The following is a 25414-nucleotide window of genomic DNA, read 5'->3' as shown; positions in this document are numbered from 1 at the left end:
ACGATCACCCAGTTCGTCAATGAATCGTACCGCAGGGTTGTTTTAGGCCACATTTAAATAACGTTTCAAGTAAAGTGCTTTAAAATAGTTTTTTGGGTTTTCATTACAGAAAAGCATCATTTTGAAAAACGATGTCCGTTTGACTAGAAAACGTCCGAAATGCTAAAAACAATGTAGTTGGTATTCCGGGCCAGAAGGTGGTGCTGTTGGTTGAGTTTGTAATGAAACCAAAGAATTGAATTCCTGATGTTGATAGTTTTTTTTTTTTATTAAAACGTTGTTGTTTTTTCACGGGATCTATATGACTGTCATGTTGACAAAAGTTGTGTTTGAGCTTTACTGTGATATTGAACTCTGCTGTCGTTTTACTTTAATTTACACACAAACGCCACTGAATACAAGAGGTTCAATCAGAAATAAGTAAAAGTTGAAGAATTTCAGAAACATGTTGCTCCAATTAAAATGGACACAAATTTAATAAATCCTCCAAAAACGCACTAAAGTGGCTTGTTGGTCTCGGCCTTTAGGTTCAAATACCATCAGGGGGCCTTTCTATAGGAAATATTTATGTTCCCTCCTGGTTTCCCCCCCTGAGCGCTGCTCTGTGTGGCAATTAGTTGTTGTTTTTTTTTTTCCTGGGAATTAAAATTAAACAAATAAACCAGAAATCTGTGCAGGTGAGAGGCTGAAGGTCAGTAAACAAACAACGATAAATGATAATCCACTGCATGAGAAACGGGCCTGATTTCAATCAACGATCCGCCGCATGGGCTCAGGAACACTTCCACAATCCGCCGTCTGCCAACGGTTCCCAGTGAAATACACATGTGAACGAAATCCTAAGACTCCTCTGCACGTCATTGGAAAAAAAATCTGCCGGGGGAAACATGGAGGACTGTTGCGGAGAATCAAGGTTTCTTCTCTCCGTCCTGCCGACCACAGATTAGAGGGACCTTCGTCAAATCAGATGAATGTCTGGGTAAGAAATTGAGTTAAAAAAAAAAAAGACTTCACGTTTATTTCACGGATAAAAATCAATGCAGGAGTAAATCCTGGGGAAAAAAACAAAAAACAACCTGCTAAAGAACTACAAGGAGAACTTATACCGCTTTAATTTACCCGTTCTTATCGTACAATTGATCACAACTTTATCTTGTTATTCTTTCAGAGTTTAAATAAAAAAAAAAAAAACAAAACCTCAAATTACAAGATCTACTAATTACGATAAAAGGTTTATTGTGTTTTTTTAAGACATCAGGAGCTTGAAAGGCAGTGTGAGAGTTTAGTCTTTTGTACAATGTGACATTAAAAGGCTTCACACACATGCAGGACGAGGAAGTGAAATGTTGCCATGGACACGGCGAGCATGAAGTTTCTCTTCGCTGTGTACTAGTAGATGTGCTGACGGCCGTCTCTGAATTACTTTGACACTGAAATAATCGAGAGGGGAAAAAAAGAAGATTTCCTGGTAAAAGCTTCCACTCCTGTGACTCCCACATGCAGACGAACGGAGCACGTTTGAGGACTTTTTCACACGACGATGGAACATCAAAAATCAGCCGCTGACAAATGGAGAGGTTTCACCCCTGATGGGTTACAGGAAGTTGAAAATGTAAACGTAAATAAAATATTAAGCGTTTCGAAAATGCGGCGGCTCCAAACCAGGAGGTCTGGGAGGGACGAGGAGGACGACGACTTCTCAGGGGATCAGAGGCCCGATGTGCAGTTTGGGTCGAAGGCCTGCTCTTGTTTACGCGGCAGTGTTTTGAAAACGACGTCGGTTTCCCCTGAAATGGCAGTGAAACTGAAAATGAAGGGCTTGTTGGGTTGTTTTTGTAATGAAACCACACACACACATGCAGTAGACCAGTGTTTTTCAACCTTTTTTGAGCCAAGACACATTTTTTTCTTTGGAAAAATCTGGAGGCACGCCACCACCCAAAAATGTTAAATTTTGAAACTCTGTAGCCTCTATTAACAATATAAAGTCATTCTCATCAAAGTTTTATCAACAGGAATCAAATAAATACAGAAAAAAAGTATTTCCCAATTTCTTATTTCTTTTATTTTTACTCACTCAGTGTGAAACCTGGACCTGATGGATGAAGAGCTGAGATCCTGGTTAGATTCTTCCTTTTCAAAAACTTCTCCATCACTGTCACTGACACAGTACTTTGATACAAGATGGTAGCAGCCGCAGGTGGCGGTGATTAACCAGACTGACGTCTGTCCGTTTCGTTTTCACCGGCAAAGTTCTGTGCTGCCATCTATTGGTGAAGAGTATTTATACATGATTACTCTGCAACACTGAGAGCAAATGTTTTTTTAGAAAAAAATGTGAAATTGGATCATTTCCCACGGTACACCTGACTAGATCTCACGGAAACACCAGTGTGCCGCGGCACAGTGGTTGAAAAACACTGCAGTAACAAAATGCTATAAATATTAACGATGGGAGAACGCGGACGTTCGTCTGGACAGACCGTCGACTATAAAACTCGACTTGTCAATACAGCAGCGCGTCCTGATAGTGGGCGTGTCCACCGGTGTTTTTATGGGAACGTTCGGACCAATCAGAGGCCAGAGAGGGTCCACAGGCTATAAGAGGTCATTTCTCCAGATGAAACACTGGTGACAACCAGTGATAAAGACAATGGATCCAACTGTGTGTCTAACATATAATCGGCGGTCCAACGAGCTCCAGATTCCCTTAAATCTGTTCATCATTGGAAACACCTTCGGATAACGCTAATGCTAATTGTGTTTTAATAGCGTAGATAAAGTGCCGCCGTGGAGCAGCTGCTGGCCTTTTGTCGACGCCAATCCAGCTCTGAATGTGTTCCTCAAAGAAACTTTTTTCAAGTTTGTATTTAATGAAAGAAAGAAAGAAAGAAGCAAATCAGCATCCCTTTCTTTTTGGTCTGTATCGCCCTCCGACTCTGCGCTCCCTCTGCAACACTTCCTCCAGCCTCCCCTTCATACGCGATTTACTTTGCTCTTTATTTACGACTGGGCCTCGGCGCGCCTCGCCTCCCCGAGTCCTCATTTCACAGAGGATTAAGTAGATGCTGATCGATGCCCTCTGCGCCGAGCAAACATGGCGGCGTATCTCTGCCCCGTTGTGGACAGATGCCGGGGAACCTCAGGGCTGCAGAGTCCATTGAGGTTTTTAAAAAAGGGTTAAAAACTCACCTTTTTAATCAGGCTTTTAACTGATTTTATACATGTATGTGTGTATATAGTTATGTATTTGATCAATGTATTTATCTACTTCTATTTATTTATTTCAGATAATTATCTAATTTTCTTTTTTATCTCCAGTGGTTCCTCTAGGGGGCGCTACACTGGTGGTGGCCGGTTTTTGCCACTGGTGGAGCCGTCCCATGGGTTTCCCTGCCCGGGCACCTGGCAGGTCCCCCGCGTATGCGGTGGGATTGGCTTGTCTGCCCGGTTGGGGGGGGATCTGTGGGGCGGCGCCCCCTGTGGTCGGAAGTTGTGCCGCCCCCAGTGTGGACGGCCCAAATATGTCCCTTTCCTCACCTTAGTCCTCAGTGTCCTGCCATGTCTCCATATCACTCGGCATGTCTTCACCTATGATGTGTGTCTGCATGTATGCGTGTGTGTTCACCTGCTTTTTATTCATCTATTTTATCTTTGCACTGTTTTTAATTTTTGTGGAAGCACTTTGTGTTGCTTAATGTATAAAAAGTGCTATAGAAATAAAGATTATTATTATTATTATTATAGATGGAGGCCGTTGATACCGCGTTCCTCCGCGGAGAGTCTGCCGGGTTTTTTGATATTCTGTCGAGGTTCCCAAGGAAAGCGTCGACACAAAGTCTCAGCGGGGATCCGCTGAAGGGGCTGGAGGAGAGAGAGTGTGCGGGGGGGAGTTAAGAGGGGGGGGGGGGGGGGTAGAGTTGAGGTGACGGCTAACAGAGCCTCCTCAGATCCGTGACGCCGAGGTAGAGGGGGGAGGAAGCAAACAAGCTGCATCTCACTTCCACCTGCTGCCCCTCCGTCAGGATGCGTCCACTGAGAGTCCCATCACCAGCCTGTCTGGAGGAGGAGAAGGGGGGGGCACCAGGGTGGGGGTGGCTGTTTCCAACTGCTCCATTAGTGGAGTCTAAAAGCTGCAATTTGTCAGGCAAAGGAAGAAAAATGCAGCGAGTGTTTTTTTTTCTTCTTCCTTTTAATCTTCTATAACCATTGATCTGCAGAGTCCCTCTGCATGTTTTGGCTCAGAAGTCGTAGTAGTTTTCAAGTGAAAATGGAAAACTTTCATCATGTTTTTGGGGTCTGTTCACACGACAACGCTGCCCCCCGGCCCCACTGGGAAAATGCAGCTTTTCGAAAAAAACCGCTTCCAAGATGGAGCTTTTGAGAAAAAAACTCCCTTCCTCTTCATCTCCATGGAAACGTGCACAGTTCTTCTGCACATGCTCAGGGGGTGGACAGTAACAATAACAATGTTTTCCTCCAGTGTCAATGACTCCCGGTCCATATTCGCCTTGGACTCTGTAGTTTTATTTTGACAGTCACTGTCAATAACAATCCACCTTTGTCGTCTGTTGATAGCATGTTGTTCTCTGCGTATGTGCGCGGTTTCATTACAAAAACAAACAACAGCCCCAAGTCACGGCCTGGCGCACGAACTGCAGTACATCGTTTCCAGCGTTTCTGTATAAACGGACGTCGCGTTCAAACTGGTGCCGACACGGCGCTTTTGTGAAACGAACGACTTGAAACGTTTGTATAAAACCTGAGTTAATAGAAATTGGATTTGCGCACGTTAAAGACAAAGCAAACACTAACTTTGTTTTGCACGTCCCATAATACAAAAATACTTTTATTGTCGAAGAGGTTTTATATAAAAAAAAAAATCTATTTTGCGTTGAAGGTGTGGTTGCCAACGTGACCTCCATTCACATTCACACGGTACATTGTTAACGCTGGACTGGCAAAAACTAGAACATATTGGTTTGGACTCCACTGGGTTTCATGTACATTTGGGTTTTTGACACCCACATTAAGACGCAGATAAGCGTTTGCTGGATCTGAAGCCAGAGATCAGACTTGAGCACTTCAGCCTTTCTTTGAGGTGATCTGGGGTCGGGGGGAGGGGGGTGAATTTGTTCAAACGCTCATATAAACGTATGGTTCCGTGCTTCATTACGCCGACGCTCCTGAACGTCGCGCTCACTTTTTCAGCGTTTGCGCTGACCGACGGTGATCCAGCCTGCAGGGAATCGTCTGCCGACCGTCGTTGGTGTGAGGTGAAGCGCGTCGCAGCCGTTCAGCTCTGGCTCAGGTACAAAGAAACCTCCACAGCCGTGTTTAATGGATGTTTCAGGCGTCGCGTTAATCCTGCCGCGGTTAATCAGGCTCTCTGGCAGTCGAGTGGCAGCGGAAGACGTTTGTGGGATTTCGGCCTTATTAGCCGCGTCCCTACAGCATTGGCGAGTCGGCAGGCGGCTCCTGGACGCTGTCCTTGAGACGTGGGTTGTGTTTTTTTTCTTTCTTTTTTGTAAGAAATGACAGTAGGAGGAGGGCAACAGGGGAATTAAGGCTTTTAATGAAATGACGGCTCCTCACGGAGTCGGTGTCGCTTACATTTACCATGATGAAGGTGTCCGACTATGTCTTGTCCGGCTCGCCAACAGAAGTCATTTTAATTCAAGTTATTACCTTCAGTGTTTTAAATGTAATGTTCTTTTTATGGGTCCGATTACCATTCCTGTCAAACGATGTTAATATGCGGTGAGTCATCCTGCCCTTTAAATGTCGGTAGAGACACACAAAAAAAACAAAAAAAACCTGTTCGATCCACCTGCCTTATAGAAGAAAGCTGTCAGATTACAGTCCAAAGCTGTGAAACCTTTTCTTCCCGACCCCCCCCCCCCCAGGTTAGAAAGACTGCAGACCCCCTGTTTGATCTTTTCTTCGACCAAAACATGACAGTGAAGCCAAACGCTGATGGAAACCCTCCCTTCTCTCCTGCCGACGGTGTGAAACGACTCAATGACGTGAGAGGAAATTTTATTACCTTGAACCTTGAGGTCCTTTAGAGTCTGGATCGGGGAAAAAAACATCCAATAAATAGCAGTTTAATGAAAAGTTACTCAGCTGCTATTTATTAGAGAGAGAGATTTAAATAATTGCATCTGAATCATTAAGTTCACATTAACCCTTTATTTATATTGAAATGTTTATTTTATGGAATTAAGATTTAGTTAAAGTCACACGAGCGACACTGTTTAAAATTTGCAAGTTCATTTTGTTGAGTTTTAAGTTGTAAATTTCCGAATTTTTAACATCGTTCCCAAGTGTTGAAAATAAGACATTTCTTTCAAAGCAAAGGGACGAAATGGATGCTATCGGTTAAATTTGGAGTGGTTTCGTACTTTAATGTTCTGAGCAAGCACATGATTCGAGACTTTCATTACGGAGAATACTTAATCTGACAGTGGGAGATATTTCCCCAACAAAAGCAGCCGTCGTAATGTTGCACGGAACTGTCGTCATCAAGTTAACAGGATGCTCAGTCTGGTAATACCACTTTTGACCACCAGATGGTGCAGTGAATCCCTGTAGATTCTGGAGCGCTGACTCACTACTGCCACCCAGTGGACAACAGAAGCGTGGCTTGAATTCTCGGTACGGTCCCTTTTTAAGTCACGAAAACATAAGATTCAGAAGGATGAGGGCCTATTTATAGCATCCACTACCATCTGCCCACCGCTGTTTAAAACCGTTACGGTGCGTTGTGAGCCCACGCCGTGGTCGTAGTTTTGTTTTCCGCCGGTATAATCGAGCAGATTTGAATTTATTCTTCCTGACCGGCTCCTGTTTGGAGTTTATTTTCGAACGAGAGCCTCATTCTGCTCCCGCGTGTGTGTGAGAATAATATTACATAATGACTCCAGTGCATCAGGTCTACAACGAGCTGCAAAAACGGCTACTTCCCATCAAAACCGATGGAGGAGGAGGAGGAGGAGGAGGAGGAGGTGAAGTTATCCTTCCCTGTCAGCTTGAAGGCGCTAACGTGATATGACCGCCGGTTGATAGAACAGAGCCGGGTTTGGCTGCTCTCACTATCAGAATGCGGCCGCTGCCAAGTGTCCTTGAACACGGCGCTCGTAGATAATGGGCGCCGCTGTGTGTGTGTGTGTGGGGGGGAAAAGGCTGCCGGGAATCGCCTCCCCGGCGTTCTGTCGCCGCAGTCGAATCGGAGAGCAGCTGCCGTCTCGGTGCCCCGCGTGAGTTCCTGCCTGTGTTTTGCCCATTTAAAGCCCCTCAAAGGTCCAGAACACTTAATTAATTCAGTGTTCCTTTACTCTGAATCCCGCTTCAAGCTGCTTGTACTTCTCACTTTTACCCCGTGATTAGAATAAACTCGAGCTCCCAGGCTAATCTGCTAACTGCCCGGGCTAACATGCTAGCCGCTAACTGACTATGAGGAATTTAGTGGCAGTTACTGAAGCTGCATTTAATCCATTACATACGATATTTGTGAAAACACTTGTTTTGGTCACTGAGCTCAGCTATTTTTAGCCTTGGCGCGTCTTCTAACATCCAGATTGTAGAGCATCTTCCTCCCTCACTACATCCTGACGATGGAGCGTCTTCATCATACTAACATCCAGATTATAGAGCATCTTAATTCCACGAACTTCCAGACGATGGAGCGTCTTCATCCTACTAACATCCAGATTATAAAGCATCTTTCCTCCCTGTAATTGATGTAACTTTTGATTTTCCGGATTCTAGAGCATCCAGATTCTATTAACTGATAGAACTTCAGAACATCTCCGCTATTACACTGCGTACAGAATGAACTTCTGATAAACCGTCGTGGAATTCTAATCACTACAGCATATCATCTGCTGTTGGATCCCGATGGCTCATACGTGGGATTGTTCTCTATATAATCTGTAAATTACTGCAAGTTATTCATCAAATCTTGTGAAATGGAGACATTCCACAACTGTAGGCAATAAGCAAAGCTCCTGACAAACTTTCTGTGAAACTCGGTAACAAGCTGAGTGCATAACAAACCATGACCTCCCTGCAGGAGTACATTTATTAACACAACAGAGGAAAAAAAAACACACTACGCCAGAGCAGTACAACCCTGTGACCCGGAGAATAACAGCACTCCATCAACATGCCAGACATTGAGCTGACGATAAGCTGCCGCGTACACGAATACACAAGTACGGTTTTGTTATTCACACGACGGGGACGTGATGAACGAGATCAGAATGAAAGTGGAAGAGACGCTACAGTTCTGAATCGTTTGTTTCAGAAAAGGTTTGTGTTTTTACTCGGCAACATTTTGAAAACGATGTCTGTTTTGCACGGAAACGGCCGAAATGCTGGCGGCAATGTAGGGCAACAGGCTGTTGCCCTACGTTTTATTGTTATTATTGTTATTACAATAAAACGTTGAGAAAAAGTTTGAAAACAATATGGACTGGAAGTCATGACACTCCGGAGGCAAACAGTCTTGTCATCTTCCATCAACTTGTGCAGACAAATTATTCACTACGGCAGAATGAGCAACAGTTTCCACTGTGTCCACGGAGTCTGATCATTGGTAAAAAAAAAAAAAAAAGCTGCATTTTCACCTGTTTCCATGGAGACAGATTGGTGCCATTTTCAAAAAGTTGTGTTTTCTGTGAATTTACCCCACAGGCAAAGTATACAAAGTATCCATCTATCCATCAGAGTTGTAACATTTTCAAAAAGTTGCCCCCTCATTTCCATAGAGACGTACCATTTTCAAAAAGTTGCATTTTCCCTCATTTGTGAAGCTTTTTCAAAACGTTCCACTTCAGGAGTCATTTTCAAAAAGTTGCGTTGCCCCAGAGATGTAATGTTTAAAATAAAAATTGCATTGTCGCTAATTTGTGAAGGAGCTTTTTCAAAACGTTCCACTTTAGGAGTCATTTTCAAAAAGGTTGCGTTTCCCCAGAGTCGTAATGTTCACAAATTAGGGAAAATGCGACTTTTATTTTTAAAGGAGCTTTTTCAAAACAATCCACTTTAGGAGTCATTTTCTAAAAGTTGCGTTTCCCCAGAGTCGTAATGTTTAAAAATAAAAGTTGCATTTTCGCTAATTTGTGAAGGAGCTTTTTCAAAACGTTTTCAAAAAGTTGCGTGGTTCTGAGCACCGAGGTGTTGTACGGGAGGACGAGCCAAAAACGTTTACGTATCTAGAAGTTAACTGAAGTTAACTGGACCTCTGAGCGATAAGTTACAATAAAAAGTAAAGTCACCTGGTGTGTGTGTGTGTGTGTGTGTGTGTGTGCTCTAACTGTGATAGATATTTAAGTAATGAAAGCGTCTGGCACAGGAGATTTGAGGCAGCAGTCAATTTAACTCAATATACTCCCTTCACGCGCACACAAACTCGGCAGAAACAAACAAAGCCGAAGCGGCTCGGGCTCTCGGGAACATTTCCATATGTATGAACACAAACCGAGAAAAAAAACAAAAAACGCCGCATTCAAAGTGGAACTCGGGATTCCAAAGTTTGCTTTTCAAACTTGCCTCCCGAGAAAGTGAACTTCACGAGCGCTTCGAAAAACTGAAATGAAATGAAATCAATGAAAGGGAGAGTTTCTATTTAAAGTTCTTTATCTTGCTGGACCCGGAGGTGGAATCGGGTCACGTCCGCTGCAGCAGACGCTCAATCGGAGACTAAAAAAAAAAAAAAAAAAAACGTACTTGTGGGTCAAACCGGGACTCGTCCCACTGGAAAAAACAAAAAAACAAAAACAGGTCCCTGGAGGGACTGCAGGTCTCCACAATGTGCCCGTGGAAGCAGATGTTCCCACAACACGAGTAACACTGATTCAAAAATACATCTGCACACACACACACAAAAAAGGGAAAAAAAACAGCCATTATGGGAGACTAATGCATCCTGGGAAACATCACTGCGTGAGTCACAAGTACTTTCATAATGGCCGAGAGACGGAGGACGAAGATGAGGATGAGCGTGTGCAACAGCTGCTTTAATTACCTAATAAGTCCGGAATCGGCAACGTTACACAAGAACGGAGTCGTGAAACGGGAGCAGATGTTCGCTAACCCACTGTAATCACATTACATCAGCGCCGGCCCATTACCTGTGGAGGAAACCCGAAGAGGTGCTGCTGATTTTAATCCTGTTTAACAGCCGTGAAGAGGAAAGTAACAGATTAGATTATATACTTGTACAGAAATTGCGTAAATCAGGGTTTTGTAATAATTCGATATATAAGCCGTCTTTGTGGTTATGACGGCTGATATGACGGTTCACACTGTGTTCGATCCACTTACTCGGCGTTATGACTATAATCTCGTGGTGAGAGTGACGTGAAAGTTATAGAATGGAAATAGACGAGAAATACTCAATCGCAGAGGGAAATTCTGGACATGTATATGTTAAACAAGTAGTGGGCCCAGTATGGCGCCACCAAGCCCAGGGCGAGTCACACTTCTCCAGGAAAGGTCCTGGAAAATCTTTAACAATCTAATTTTGACTTAATTGCAATTTATTAATTTTAACTCGTGAAGTTGGAATGAATGGATAGAAAAGGATTGAAGTAATTAAAGTGCTTAAAATGGCCGAAGCTGCTAAAATGATGAAAATAAATGGCTGAAACGGGTTAAAATACACCCTATAAATAGAAAAGATAAAAACGGCTCACATGTGTAAAAAAAAAAAAGTAGAAATGGTCAAAAAAGAAAAGGGACAAAATGTCAGAATGGGCTAAAATGGTTGAAACGACTGAAGCAGCAAAAAATGATTTAGCTGAAAACACAACTTTTGAAAACGTCACATGGAAACGCTTTCTGAAACACTGCTACTGAGCATGTGCGCCACGGTCGATCCTTCTGCACGCGCTCAGTCGATGCACAAATAAGAACGACGCCTCCCAGTCCGTATTCTCCCGCCGGGACTTTTATTTTGACAGTCAACCGAGTCATAACGATGCAACTCGGTTTGTCTGCTGTCGATGTTTTATGGCGTTTCGTGACCTCCGACCCTCATTTCACACTTTGAGCCACATTGAGCCTCGCTCAGCCGCTGACGTCAGCGCCCGCCATTCATCGCCTCTCCTCCAGCTCCAAAATAAAACCCTCCACTTTTTTTTTTTTTTTTTTTACGTTTAATTCCAGCAACAATTCTCTTCCTCCACCTCCTCATCCTCCCACCCCTTCACCCGCCGAGAGGCTCCTCGTTCCTCCCACTCCACCGCGGCTCGGTTTATAAGCGCGGATGTAGCGCCGGTGCCGCGGCCGCTGGAGTGTCACTCGTCTCTGCCGGTTTACGGGGGCCGATCTTCGCCCCCTCCCAGCTCCCCGGTGTGGCTCGCAAACGCCGGGCCCAGAATAGAAAGAGAGCGGCTACTTGTGCCTCGGCCTCCCGACTCGGCGCCGTGAATGGAGCCGCCTGCGGAGCCTCTTTGTCATCACGCCGTTTTGTTAGTGAAGCTCCAGTTGCAGGCTATCTGGGTCACTCTCTCTCTCTCTCTCTCTCTCTTTTAAAATGTTTTTTCTTTTTTCTTCTGTTGAGTAGCCTGCTACTTTAAACATTTTATCAGGCCTTATAATTGGGCACATCCATTTACGGTGTGTGTTTCTTCACAGGCATTTAAAAAAAAAAAAAAAAAAACGAGTTCCAAATTATACACTGGTTCCAAAAGATGAGATCCAGCGGCGGCTGGTGGTGAATATCTTCGGTGGCTGATTTTTCTTATTTTCTGTTATTGTTCTTTCAATGATCAAAATCATGTTGTTGTTTTTTTTATTTTTTGGGGGGGGTCTTTAGTTTGTGTCCTTTTGTTTTTGCTTTTGTTATCATTGTTGTGATTGTTTTGCTTTTTGCTCTGTTGTTGCTCAGGCTGGTTTAATCTCTATAAAATCTATCTATCTATCTATCTATCTATCTATCTATCTATCTATCTATCTATCTATCTATCTATCTATCTATCTATCTATCTATCTATCTATCTATCTATCTATCTATCTATCTATCTATCTATCTATCTATCTATCTATCTATCTATCTATCTATCTATCTATCTATCTATCTATCTATCTGTAGCACTAACAAGGCTATTGTATGTATCTCCCCACCAAATCTATTTCTGTCTTTCCTCTCCTCTCCTCTATTCTTTCACCCCAACCAGTCCAATGTTGGGCTTTTCTATTTTCTCTGTAAAAGCACATTGGATTGACTGTAATGTATTTAAAAATTTCTTTTGTTTTATATTTAATTAAAAAAAAGTGATTCCAAAAATTATATTTATTTACAATGAAAACAAATAAAACCCAGATTCTAACTACCTAAAAAATATATATATATATCTTCGGTGGCGTCCTTCATTATCCTTCAATATGTGTTAACTTGATTTAAATAAAGCGCGTTTATAAAAAAAACACTTCACAACAATATTATTTAAATTGAGACCCTCAGTGATGAAACATTCCAGTTTTTTTTTAAACACCTCGTGAATAGAGACACGTGTTAAAACTCTTTTCTTAACGTACTTAAATACAAACAGTCGCTTCATTAGTTCCTTTTAGAAAGTGAATGTTTTGGGTCTGGTTCCCTTGAAAAGACGAAAGCTGAAGCGAACCTCAGGCACATTTCCACACGACACATTAATGCACCTTTCAAAGTGTTTTAGAATTGTGCCTGAGAGAAGACTTGCGAAATAAAAACTGCGTTTAGATTTTCAGTCAATAATCGACGCGAGCGCGTCTGAAGCTTTAGAAACATTAACAGACCTGCAAACATTTCTGTTTTGTGTGGATTAAAAAAAAAAAAAAAAAAGGATATTTTTATACTGGAGAAAGTTGAACCCTGACCTGCAGCTTTTTGGTCAAATGTCTCCTTTAAAACGGTAAAATAGAAAATAAAATAAAATGGAATAAAATAAAATAGTAAATAAAATAAATAAAATGGTAATCAAATAATAAATAATAAAATTATAAATAATACTAAAATAATAATACATAAATAACAAATAAATTAATAAATATTGTTTATTGATAATAATAATAATAAATAATACATATTTATTTAAATAATAAATTTTAATAAAATAGTTAATGATCAGGGAGTCGTTGCTTGTTGCTCCATTGCCACATTTCCGACGTCTCGTAGAAACGCTGACGAATAAACCAGAACTGACTTCATCCAAATCAGCAGCAGGGGCCAATGAAACGGTTTGGTTGGTTTAATTTGTACGTCGGTCACTAATATTGTTGCTCGGTATTTGGTGAAACGGCGAGGAGGAAACCGTCTGGCTCATTCAGAAGCGGCTCCGTCCAAGTTTCCGCTTATTTATTTATTTTTTTTCCAGTTTGAAACGCGAGACTAGATTTTCACTTCTTTTATTTGATTCGATTTTTTACTTCTTCCTCGTCTGAAACATTGATTTTCTTTTGTGAATAAAAGATTGTTTATCATTTTATTTTTTTTATGTTTGTATGTTGGTCCAAGTCTCAGTTCAGTCTCACGAATTGATAAAGAATGGGATTTTTTATTTTTTTTTACCCCCAGCCTCATACTTAACCGCAGTATTGGATTCGTCTTTTTTCCCCTGCTTGTCAGTTCCCCCCCGTCTTGGAGAACAAACGACTCGTGTGACGAGGCGCAGTAAACAGTCCGTGTTGTTGCCTGCGGGTTGATAATGAGCAGTAAAAAGTGATGGATCACGGGTCAGGAGGTAATTATGGTCGTTACCCCCGCTTCCATTAATTGCGGCTGCATTGTAAAACCCTCTAAGTGGCGTTAAAGTGAGTCGCTGGAGGAGGGTCTCCATCTCTCTATCTCTCTCCATCTCTCCATCTCTCTGTCGTTTAAATAATGAAGTCATCCCGGCGATGAATCTCCCTCTCATTGCCCCCGTTGCCCCTCGCTAATGAGTCGAGCAGCGGCGGCGGGACGTCCAGACGTCTGCGCTCGGACACGCCGATCGGACCGCGTTTAACCTTTTTTTGAACCGATTCATTTCCAGGGCTTCCGCTCAATTTTGTGTGTTTTTTGACGCGCCGAGAAGTTCAAACGTTTCAAACGTGTGACACTCTGATTGGAGGGGTCGTCCCGGAGACGTGAAGGTCATCGAAATGCCAAGAGTATGGAGGCAAAGTTCAATTTATCTGCTTTCTGTCCGCTTTTCTAATCTTCATAAATGTTGTGGGGAGTCGTGGCGATGAGAGTTTCTCTGCTCATAACGACTCATTCAGTGTGTTTTTACTGGGTTTTTTTTTAAGTCGGCAGATTCCCACAAACGCCAAAATGTTTACAATGAAACACCTTATGCACACGCAGAAGAGCAACATGTCAAATCTCCTTTAAAATGCGTTTCTTCTTCGTAAGGGTCCACTCGGGAAATGATTCTCCACGTACGCAGACGACTCTGTATTAAACGTGTCGCTTTGTTGCGGGACAAAATGTCAGCGTGCGTTTTCCCCGTTTACATCGTAAGGAAGAGTACTGGGGCCAGTGAAGAAGAAAAACAAAAATTCGGAGGCTTAAAAAGAAACAAAAAACCTTCATGCACTTCAGAAAAAGTCAAGATTTTTTTTTTTTTTGACGGAGTCTGTCAATCCCTCATTATTTGCCAGTGGATGTGAAATCACATTAAATCAGTTAATTCTGACTATATGGGGTTGCTTACTGCTTATGGACTTGTGATTTATTTTACACAGGAGATCTTTGATTAATAATAACACATTTAATAAACACCTGAGATCCGTGTCTTTTTCCTTCATACGAGTCGAATGTCCGAGACAGAACAACGATAGTGATGACTGCACTGTTTCTGAGCTAAATTCTGTTATGAAGCAGAAAAGAAATTCTCCATAAAAAGTTGAAAATCAAAGTCGAGATTTTTTTTTTCCGGAGTGCATGAAGATTTCTTTTCTTTTTTTTTTTTTTGTCAGAAAAAATTTTTGACATTGATTTCTGACTTTTTTTGCCTGAAGTGCATGAGTTTTTTTGTTGGTTTTTTTAGCCTTCAAATTTTTTTTCCCTTCACTGGCCCTAATACCTTTTACGTAACATCGGGGCACTTTGAGGATGTTGCACCCCGTCGTCGTGCGGCTCAATGAAAAAGTTTGCCGTCTTCACTTGAGAACATTTTTTGTGTTGAAGGAGCCGCAGTTCAATTATCTTCATTATACCTTCACTTTGTCTTTTCTTCTCTTCAGCAAGGTGGGATTTTGCGACTTACCTTTTCATGCTGCAAAAGAGCCGACCTGCCTGAAGAGAATAAGGGAGAACACTTCATTAGACTAAGCAGCCAAGTCAAGGTTCATTTAGTGACACTTTTGTTTTCTTTTATCGGCTCATTTTACAAGATGTTTTAAATGAAACCTTCGCTCATCAACAACATTTATCAGTCTGCTTCTTTTATAAGCTTCATTTTCTGCTCTAAATTCCATGCTTGCTGTTAAATCTTGAACTTGTATTCAGTTTATAGCTAATTTATGCATTTTTTTCAGTTTATTTTAAAGGATATCAGATATCAGGCGCTGAACAACGCGCTATAAATAATAACAATGGTCGTAACGCGGACATTCATACGGACAGACGACCAAGTTGGATTGTTACGAATATGGAGAATATGCTACTGTCCCGTCTACTGAGCATGTGCAGAAGACGTACAGTATTTACCACAGCCGTGGTGCCTATGCGCAGTAACGGCGTTTCACAAACGTTGGCGTTTTTACCCGTTTCCATGGAGACGGAGTCGAAGCATTTCCAAAAAGTGGCTCCGTGCACTGCTACCGTGTGAACGGACCCCCAAAAAATACAACCAAAGTTTCATATTGGAAATGAGGCGCAAACGGGGGCTAATATATGGGCTGTCCCATTGGTGTGTGAATGTGAGTGTGAATCGGTGAGTGAGCTGAAATGTAAAGCGCTTTGGGACTGCACTCAGTGTGGTTAGAAGGCGCTATATAAATCTAGACCAATATTGATAACTGTGTGTATTTGGGTCACGATTACAGGGACGATTGTAAAATTGACTCTTAATAGCTTGGATTTGTGAATTGGGGGGGTTGTTATCCCCACGAGAGAGGCCGTCGCCGTGAGAACGTGAAGGTAGTCAGATTAATAACCAATTACAATGATGGGTGTGAGTTGACACGGCGTACACGATTAATAAAGACGACTTCGGGTTCACAAAACGTTATAATTGCGATTGATTCCAGTGAATCCTCCGGGTTATCTCTGGCGTGTTCACGGCCTCCGCCTCCTCCCCCCTCCCCCTCCCCCCACCATCTATATTCATGAGCGCTCTGCTGTGGTTCGGACCTCACCAGGCGGAGTTAATGCGGCTGCGGCGAATTGTTTTACATCTCACGCGCGATAAAGCCAACAGTTAAACTGCCCATAATTGCTTCCCGCCGCAGACCGACGGCCCCGCCGCGGCGGCTCTCCATCATCGCCGGCGGCCGAGGCGCCGCGCACAACGACGACGACGACGTTGCATGTTCCGTCAAAGAGCCGCCGCGCCGCCGCCTTAATGATGACATATCTGAGGGAGCTCATCCATCATAGCCAGTCGGAGCGGAGGCGTAGGCAAGACCCAGATTCCAGATTCCAAAATATCCCACTGCAACTGCTCCCAAATATGAACGCACGCCAATAGCCACAACATTATGACCACCTGCCGGAGGTTGCGGGGTGGAGCTGCCATTCAAACACCTGAAATACAATCTAGATCTGTGATAAATCAGCCTTGATTTTGAGGTTTTTTTCCAAATCCAGCCCTAAAATACTCCAAATGTCAAAAAACTGGAGTAAAACATTCTAAAAGTTTAGTCCAGTTTAAAATGACTTCAGATTATTTCCAAAACCAGTCAAAAAACCTCTTGATCCCCTGCTTGATCGTTTGTCTTCATGTAGCTCCTTTGTGCTTCGATCGAATGGACGACTGGAACATTTCTGCTGTTTTGGATCCGTGTTGCTTTGTGGATTCGTCTTCGTTCGTTTTCTCTAAATCACACTTGTTTGGGTTAAAGCTCCATCCATATTTCATTGTTCTCTTACTTTGTATTTAAAAGCATTTAAAATTAACCTTTAATTCCTGGAAAAACAATCTGTTTTGGTGTCTCTATATCCTCCATTTTCAGAGCAAAACAAACATCAAACTCTCTGAAAGATCCTTTGAAATATTCTGCTAAAAAAAGGTAGCCAAACATTTAAGATATAAACCCTTACGTTTAAGAATTAATTACTTACAACTAGTGAAAGTATCTGCCCACACAAGTTTAACTTGATTTTGCTTGAAATAACATGTCTAAATCTAGATTTAAGATTATATTGTAAAATCAAGGACTAAATAAATTAAATAAAAAGCTTTTAAAACAAGCCAACTTATCAATCACGTCTAAAGACTTTAAGAAAAAGGCAACTGGAACCGTTTTAGCTCCTTGAACTGGACCTGGAATGAAAACCGGCAGGTACTTTTGGTCGAAATAAAGATTTCGTTGGAAAAAATCCAATCCGATCAGCTTTTTTTTTTTTTTTTTTGTGGCTGAAAGTACAAAACAAGTCTTCGTTCTGTTCGTCCGACTTCTACTCCAGTGCCTTCAAGCTCCGGGAAATCCAATTTTGGAGCACAATGCAGATTTATTCATAGAAAGTACTTTTTTTTTTTCTTTTCCTTCAGTTCCTTTAACTGAGGTTAAGTGTTTGTGGCGACTGTCTGCAGGCAGGAAGCTCCGACTCTGCCGACAGTCCTCTCCGTTCCCCCCGACCCTCTGCTGGGACTGCAGTCTGTCCCTGGCGCAGCGGCCTGACGGTTTTTGCTGCAGCATCTGCAGGAACAGACCCGCCGCCCTGCAGCGGAGTCAGACGACGTGAGAATCTCTCGCTCGCCAGTCGGCCCGTCACCTTCACATTCAGAGCAATTAATCTCCAGAGCGCCGCGCAAATTGATTGTCCTCTCGACACATCAGAAGCCTTTCTGGGCCGTCGCCGAGGTTAGAAAGTGGCTTGTCGACGAGCGTCTGGAGGTCGGCGAGAGCCGCGCGGGGCGTCGTCTTTCCAGCCGATCCCCAATCGATCGCCGTCGTCGGACTTTTGTATCGTCGCGTTTGCTCTTTTCGTTTCTCTTTGCGTCGCGGCAAATGCGACAGGGTCATTTCGAGATGGTCGAAACCCAACAGTGTCACATGAGCATAGCAGAGGAGACGGCGGAGAAGACAAATTCGCTTTAAACCGGGGAAGAGACCTGCAGAACCAAGGCTCCGAGGTGGACAAACGCTGCAGGTCTCTTGACGTCATGTTTGGTTAATTGTGGGTTCTTATATAGTCTGTTTGTCAAAATCGTCGTCCAATCAACAAGATCTTCTGGCCGTAGAAACGTCTCAATGAGGATTAGAAGAACCTGAGCACGGAAAAAAAGTATGAATGAACGGTTTAATTTGAAAGTTTATTTTCCTTTCCTTTGATTTGATTGCTTTCACAGTTTCACATGTTTGATCAATTTCTCCACCGACACGTCCAAGTCCACATTTTACCGTTTGTGCTTCTCGGTGCTTCCATTCAATCTCCACTGTTGAACACAAAACACAATATCCTTTCCAGCAGATTGTTCTCGTGTTAAACGTGGCTCCCTCCTGCGTTTTTCCGCTCCTCTTTCACTCGTTCGAACCGTCATTCCGTCTGAATCGGTTAAAAACTCCCTCCAGTTTGTCCCTTCGTTCAGCCTCTGGGCAAAATATACAAGTTTGTGTTTTACGGTGTAATTTGTGCAGCGTCACTTCCAGCTGCTGTACTAATAGAAATAACAGTGATGGTTATGAGCGGAGTCAGAGTTTAAATCAACTCAGAAAGCAGCAATAAGGTGATAAAACCTGCAGTTATAAGAGCAGCGATTTAAAAAAAATGCCCGGAAGCTCAGTCGGTGTTCCTTCAGTTTATAGATGGTAGTTTAACGCAGACCTTTATAAATGTCACGTATCCTTCCACTCAGATCTTCCCTTGTGTGAAGGAGACTCGAGTACCGCATTTTTGAGATCACGAATCCAAGGAGTTTTACATATTTTATTGACCATTCAAAGGTCTGCTTAAACCGTAATGTTGAATAAATCAAATCGAGAATCACAAACTTTACCACATTATAAATAACAAACCACAATAAGCTGTTATCTCCTCAGACGGGATCACAGAGTCTCAGGGTAAATGATGCCCCAGTGTGGTTAGCGTGGCTAGCTCTGTTAGCATGTTTCCCGGATAGAAGCGCGAACAAACGGCGGCATATTTGAGACGAAACCTCTTCCTTTAGATAAAACACTGATGGGCTGAGGCAGTGTTTACATGACGTTTTAAGCAAAGACTGCAAATTTCCTGTTTCGGGAAAGTTTGGTGTTTGAACGGCAAGTCCGTTTCCATGGAAATGGCAGATGAGGTGAAAAACGATGTAGCCGGCATGCCCTTTTATTTTTATTCATACTTATTATTTCCTCTGCATTACTGTTCTTATTGCTCCTTTTCATCATATCTTGTGTTTTCTCTGACTTGTTTTTTTTTTTACTATGTTGCTGTAGCAACACTATGAACAAAGTCCATCTTATCTTCTATGGAGTCAAATGATTCTCTCTTAGTTTAAAAGTTTGCAGCCTTACTATCCTGAAACTGCTTCGTAAACTTGCATGCTGGTAGATTAAAGTTTGCTTTATGTCGACCGATCCGGATTGTTCCTCCGTACGAATCATGTCATTTGAGCGAAACGTCTTTTTTTATCTCGAAACGCTCGGCGTCACTGCAGCGCGAGACTTGGTGCAGCTTGGAACCGGGAGCCACCGCCTGACGCCTGGAGGGAGTAAATCAGCCTCTTTGTCCGAGCCTCGTATCTGCAACGCTCCTTAAATACCTCGTTTCCTGCGGCTCATTCCCTTCGGTTTGGGAATCGTAACTCTGGGTGGGGGGGGGGTCCGGGCGACCGCGGCGGTCCTGGATCAGCTTCACGGTGCTTCATCCGCCGCGAGATTTGCTCAAACAGCTGAGACAAAGAGCAACGTTTGAAAAGAAAAAACAAAAATCAATCCCTTGCTCCTGCTGTCAGGAGCCATTTAAATTCACTCGCATTGATTGTATTTTTAAAGTCACTTTTACTTCAGTTTTAGTTGACGCCCGGGGGGGCGTAGAGGGGGGGCGACCGAGGGCGCCGACAAACTGAAGTCAAACGTGATTTTTTTTTTTTTTTTTACCCCCAGCTTTGATATATGGAGGCTTTTATTGAAATGCTGGCAGGGTGAATTATTCTCTGTCAAAGGCTGCACAAACTTCAGCCTCCAGCTCAGCCAACAATGTAGTGGGACGATTTATCATGTCGGGGGGGGGGGGGTGTGTGTGTGTGGGGGGGGGTCCTCCTCGCCTCACCTCACCTCGCCTCACCTGAACAACAAACCGTTAATGAAAATATTAACCGAGGTCGTGTTGAGCTCCGTGTTGGCAGCTGTTTGGTAATTATACTAATGAACTCTTTTCAGAAGGAAATCCACTGCAGAGGCTAATCGGGAACAGATGTGGCCACGCCAACAGATGTTTCTCATTTATTACTTAATATTTCTGACAACCAACCGAGGCCCAGAAGAAAAAAAAAAACCCCAACTACATTTAAATGACAACAATTAACAGCTACATTAACGTGTGTTTTTTTTTTTTTTTTTTTTTATTCAAATAAATTTGAAAACTCACTAGAAAGTTGTAGTTTCTGGTATATTAATTAGCTTGATGAAACGTGGAGGTTGGATTCAGGTTAATTAGTGAAGCGACAATCTTACTTCCTGCACGCTGTCGTCCAGACTATTGGAGACAAAGCGTGATGGACGGCACCAAATCCAGAATTTTGTACTATTTATTTATTTGCCCCGCCCCTGAGCGGTGTTTGTATTCACTCTTGAATTTAACAGTTTCTCCAATGACGTGGATGTGGAGTTTCTTGGCGTACCCTGTGACGTAGAGGACCGATCACCGCCTTCGTGGTCCACGATGTCGTACAGGACATATATTTTCTTGTTTGTTACAATATGCATTTTGAATAATGTCTACATGTTGTATGGTTTTTTGTGTGTGTGTGTGTGTGCTGAACAACAGTGTTCGTTTCATCGCAAGAAGCTGGTGTGCATCACCTTGATTTATTCACACACATACACACACACACACACACACACACACACACACACACACACATACACACACACACACACACACACATACACACTTTTGGCAGTATCCTTTGTTGACATGTTGTGAAGCCACTGATGCGTCAAACTCGTCTCCAGTCCTCCTCAGTTTAGTTTCCCGGAGCTTCAGTGTGAGAAATGAGCCTTCTCCTCATCAGGCTGCCTCTTCATCTGACAGATTCTCTCCTTTAATGACGTCCGTTGACAATAAGTTCACTCCATTGAGGAGAGAGTCTGTATTTGAGTCGTAAAGTACCCTCATCGACGTGTCACGGTTGTTTTATTGGCCAAATATCGTGCATCATTTTGACCTGAATTCTCAGAGTTGGTGCAACATTCATGCAACATACGTAAAGTACCAATCCAGTGAGATTTATCGCATTTTAGGGTCTGACAGCTGAAGGATTCGGGGGCTTTACGGATCTGCCTTAGCGAGACTCGTCACGCAAAGTGCTACACATGAAAATCCCAGAGGAGGACGTGAGATTGAGAGAAAGGTGCGTTTTTTTAAAAAGCAGGTTGAGCCGATTGAGCTAAATATATAAGCGAGACGAGTGCAGGTGAAGGCTGCCCGAGAGCTCCGCGCTTGTTCCCGGTGGCTGAAGGTGAAGCTGACTAATTGAATTTAAATCTCACCTGGCTTATCATCAGCCATCCATCACGCTCGCGGAGCCGGGACGACGTGATCGTGGAACGGGACGGGACGGGACGGACGGTGACGTCGCCGCTCCCGGGTGGTGATAAAGTGGCTCAGCAGGTTCTGATTTACGAGCGTGGCCGTGAAGGAGTGACGTCTCGGCGTGGGGAAGCTCTCTGGACATCTATCAGCTCCCCCAGAGACACGCGTCCGTCCGTCCAACCAGCCAGGCATACAGAGTACGCAGTTTAAACACAGAGCATTCAGTCGTCAGCAGAGATTGACAAAAGTAGTTTTTTTACTTTACGCGACTATTTGGTTACTTCCGCATTTTAATCCAGATCTACAATGTAAATTAGTCCTTTAATGTGTATGAGGTGTCGAATTTGTCTGGAGATCAAGAAGTTGATTCTAGAATGTGCATCCATTGTAGAAGTGAGAGTCCCATGATTGGCATTTTAGGAATTGTGACAGTTTTCTCATTCATCGGTGCTCTAGAATTAAAGAGGGTTGTAGAATGTGGAAGAGCCAGAGAATGTGTGAGAGTTCTGGAATTCGTCAGTTGTCTTGAATTAGTCAGACTTGGAACATTTTTCCAGGTTCCAGAATGTGCGAGAGTTCTAGAATTAGACAAGGTCTCAAAAAATGATCAGATGTAGCATTTGTCTCAGCTTTAGAAAGTACCAAGGGTCTCAAATTGGCCAGGGATCGAGAGAGTGTCACATGTCCAAGAGCTGTAGAATAGTTGAAAGCTTGCACACTAGTGGAAGCTGTAAAATGAGTGGGAATTTAAGAATTTTGTTAGATTCTAGAAGGAGAGTTCTACAATTTTTTTCAGTATTTGAGAATGTGGGAATTGTAGGATTTGTCATGGCTTATTTCAAAGTATTTCAAAGGTCCCAAATTGGTCCAGATTCGAGAATATGTCTTAGTTCCGACATATCGAAGAGTTGTAGTAATGTGTGAGGGTTCTTTAATGATCAGAGTTCTAGAATATTTGACATGTCTGGATGTACGCATTCTCTGGAATGAGACAGCTTCCTTGGGTTCTAGAATTTCTCTAGAAGAGTTGCGTCGAAGGTCAGGAATGGATGAAGGCTCCAGAATGTGTCATATGAAGCTCTGGCGGTACGTCCGTTCTGGAATTTGTCAAGTATAAATGTTAATAATGTGTGCGAGTTGTAGAAGTTGTCACAGACTGTACAATGCGTCGAAACTCTTGACTGGGTAAGGATTCTAGATTAGTGCCATAGTTCTACACTATCTTAAGAGTTGTACAATGCAGGAGAACTGTGAAAATAGAGGCGGTCGTAAAATGTGTATAGATTTGACACTTACACATAGAAATGACGTGATGACAGACGGGGATGTGGCGATGTAGAAACCGCCATCAGACCTGAGACTCTGCACGATCGTCTGTTAGTTACAGAGAACATGAATAACGATCGTTTTCACCTTTGTAATGCTAATGGAGGCTGTTCAATGATGCTAAGTGGGGCACTTCCCTCGACGGAGGCTGTTGTTTTTCTCTGCGGTTCAGCGCCATGGAAAAGTCTTGAGCGGACGTGAGCAGAACGAAGATCACCCTGGAACCCTGACCTCTGCCGCTGTGGCCACGTTTCACGTGGCAACGCCCCCCCTCCCATTCAGACCCAACGCCGTCACTCGTTCACCGGCAAGAGGGTCACAACAACTCGGGAGCCAACAAAGAAACCGTGACGTGAAGGAAAAATAAGAAATGCGCGAGGTCAGAATATGTAAATGGAAGCATCTCTTTTGTCTGCTCGTGCCGGAGCAGGAGTCTTTCAGCTCCTGTGTTCCGATAGAGATCACAGGGACTAAAAATAATCCAAAGGCACATCCTCCAGACTGTTTGTTTGTGCTTCACGAACATGTGGGAAGTTCACACTGTAACTATTGGTTTGGACAGGTTTAAAAATAACACGGAAACAAATGACTGCGGAGAGGAAAACGGCAGAGATTATTTATTCCACGAGTCAAATGTTTCATCTGAAGAGGGTGTGGATGGAGATTTAACAAATGTCTGCAAACATCGGCAGCTCCGATGGTTTATTCTGAAGAAACGCGTCGATCCAGCATAATTTTGAGAGCGAGTATGTTGTTGAAACAAAAAGAAGTTGGAAAATGTGCTCACGTGCTTAATTGGAATTACAGATTATTGCTGAAAAAACGAAACTGTAAATGTAAAATTCTGACTTAAAACTCTTTACTCAGTGAAAAATAAAAAAGCAAATTTTTTTTTTTTTTTAAAGACATATTGAACTTTAGGGTTTAGGACCTCAGTTTTTCCATGTTGGTTATTTGACTTTTCTGTAAAAAAATTTTTTTATATTGCTGCCAGCTATAAAACTGTTGGTCGATAAAATAAATATTACCGTTTCCCTCCGTTGATTTCTTACATTGATTTCTTCTCTGAAATATTAATAAGTAAAGCATCTTGGTAAAACACATCTCAGTCATTATTTCCACACGCCTGCTTCAGAACCCCCCCCCCCCCCCCCCCCCCCCCCACCGCCCACTCGAGTTTCTTTAAAAATAACACCCTGCACACACTTTCTGGTTTGTGCTTTCAGGGGATTTATTGAGGTGAAGCCTTTTTAAGCGGCTCTTGCCACAGGAAGACTTTTATGAATGCGTGTGTGTGTGTGTGTGTTGTCCTGGTTTTCATTGAGGAAAGTGAATAAAGCCGACTCTGACCCTCTTCCTCCGCCTCCCGCCGTCTTTTGTGAGGCGTTCGCGTGAGTCACGGTGATTCTCGGCGCCGTGGCCTTAAAGCCTTGGCTAATTCCGTCCGCTCTCCCTTGAAAACGAGGAGAGGATGTGACAGCGGCGGAGGTTTAAATAGCAGGAGCCGCGAGGGGCACCACACACCACCAGGACGTCGGTTCTCCGGGATGCTGGTCCTATAACTTCTCATAACGTCTTAAGTTATGTTTAGAATCTGCAAAAATGTGGAGCGTTCAGAGAGCTGTGATGTATCAAATATGGTTGCAAATATTATGAAATCTACACTTAATGAAACTGAAGCTGAATAGATTTCGTGTCAAGATATTTAATATGTTGTGAAAAAAATTTTTTTTTTAAAGAAACTTTTAAATATAAATTTTTACCACAAACAGCTGCCTTTACTTCTCTTGCAGTAATCTGGAATCCACATGCAAAGGTTATGCGTAGCCTCCAACCGTCTCTGCGTCGCCCGATAGACAAAACTGAAAATATCCGAATACGTTTCATGTCGTGGGTCATGCCGGTTCGCAACCAAAGCTCAAATTTGCCACATCTTCATGCTCATCGTGACCTAAAAATTCAAACACTAAGATAAAATAATCCTTTAATAATCTCACAGATTTAGAAAGTTACATTGTCACAGCAGCAGCGAAGCAGGACAGGAGAATAAAATCACACATTGTACAGGAAAAAAATTTTATAAAATAAAATCACACAGTGCACAATAAAATTGGTAAAAAGTACAGGAAAGGAAAAGAGCTTAAGATGTGTGAGTACTATCATGCACAAAGTGCATATAAGGGTGGATTTGTTTAGGGA

General features: G+C 42.9%; 1 protein-coding gene across 1 annotated transcript in view; it reads left to right on the top strand.

Moving 5' to 3' along the window:
- Positions 1 to 25414, top strand: part of whrnb (whirlin b) — a gene marked incomplete at both ends in the record, with an annotated part of 64473 nt that overhangs the window by 5062 nt on the left and 33997 nt on the right. The gene's annotated exons all lie outside the window — the stretch shown is intronic.

Source organism: Blennius ocellaris (genome assembly GCF_963422515.1).
Source record: "Blennius ocellaris genome assembly, chromosome: 7".
In the NCBI taxonomy this organism is placed as follows: Eukaryota; Metazoa; Chordata; class Actinopteri; order Blenniiformes; family Blenniidae; genus Blennius; species Blennius ocellaris.
This window is presented reverse-complemented; position numbering and strand designations above follow the sequence as displayed.